We start from the raw sequence: 1370 nt of genomic DNA, 5'->3' as shown, positions 1-1370 counted from the left end.
CCGCTAGAGTCGTGTACCGGGGTCACGCGGCATCGAAATCCTCGTGGGGACCGAAAACATGGACTATAGCCCACGAAAATAACCAGAAATGCTCAAAATCACGAGTTTTGACGATGCCGCTAGAGTCGCGTACCGTGGGTCACGGGGCATCAAAATCCTCCCGAGACCCGAAAACGTGCACTATAGCGCACGAAAACAGCAAGAAATGCTCGAAATCACGAGTTTTTGATGATGCCGCTAGAGTCGTGTACCGGGGGTCACGGGGCATCAAAATCCTCCCGGGACCCGCAAACGTGGACTATAACCCACGAAAATAGCAAGAAATGCTCGAAATCACGAGTTTTGATGATGCTTTGCTAGAGTCATGTATCGGGGGTCACGGGGCATCAAAATCCTCCCGGGAACCGAAAACGTGGACTATAGCCCACGAAAACAGCAAGAAATGCTCGAAATCACGAGTTTTGATGATGCCGCTAGAGTCATGTACCGGGGTCACGGGGCATCAAAATCCTCCCGGGACCCGAAAACGTGGACCATAGACCACGAAAACGGCCATAAATGCTTGAAATCACGAGTTTTAATGATGCCGCTAGAGTCGTGTACCGGGGGTCACATGGCATCGAAATCATCCCGGGACCCGAAAATCGTGGAATATAGCCCACGAAAACGGCCAGAAATGCTCGAAATCACGTTTTTGACGATGCCGCCAGAGTCGTGTACCGGGGTCACGGGGCATCGAAATCATCCTGGGACCCGAAACCGTGGACTCCGACGAAAACAGCCAGAAATGCTTCAAATCACGAGTTTTGACGATGCCGCCAGAGTCGTGTATCGGGGGTCACGGCGCATCGAAATCCTCCTGGGACCCGAAACCGTGGACTCCGACGAAAACAGCCAGAAATGCTTCAAATCACGAGTTTTGACGATGCCGCTAGAGTCGTGTACCGGGGTCACGGGGCATCGAAATCCTCGTGGGGACCAAAAACGTGGACTATAGCCCACGAAAATAGCCGAAATGCTCGAAATCACGAGTTTTGACGATGCCGCTAGAGTCGTGTACCGTGGGTCACGGGGCATCGAAATCCTCCCGGGACCCGAAACCGTGGACTACGACGAAAACAGCCAGAAATGCTTCAAATCACGAGTTTTGACGATGCCGCTAGAGTCGTGTACCGGGGGTCACGGGGCATCGAAATCCTCCTGGGACCCGAAACCGTGGACTCCGACGAAAACAGCCAGAAATGCTTGAAATCACGAGTTTTGACGATGCCGCTAGAGTCGTGTACCGGGGGTCACGGGGCATCGAAATCCTCGTGGGGACCAAAAACGTGGACTATAGCCCACGAAAATAGCCAGAAATGCTCGAAATC

Source organism: Lolium rigidum, chromosome 1 (genome assembly GCF_022539505.1).
Source record: "Lolium rigidum isolate FL_2022 chromosome 1, APGP_CSIRO_Lrig_0.1, whole genome shotgun sequence".
NCBI lineage: Eukaryota > Viridiplantae > Streptophyta > Magnoliopsida > Poales > Poaceae > Lolium > Lolium rigidum.
This window is presented reverse-complemented; position numbering follows the sequence as displayed.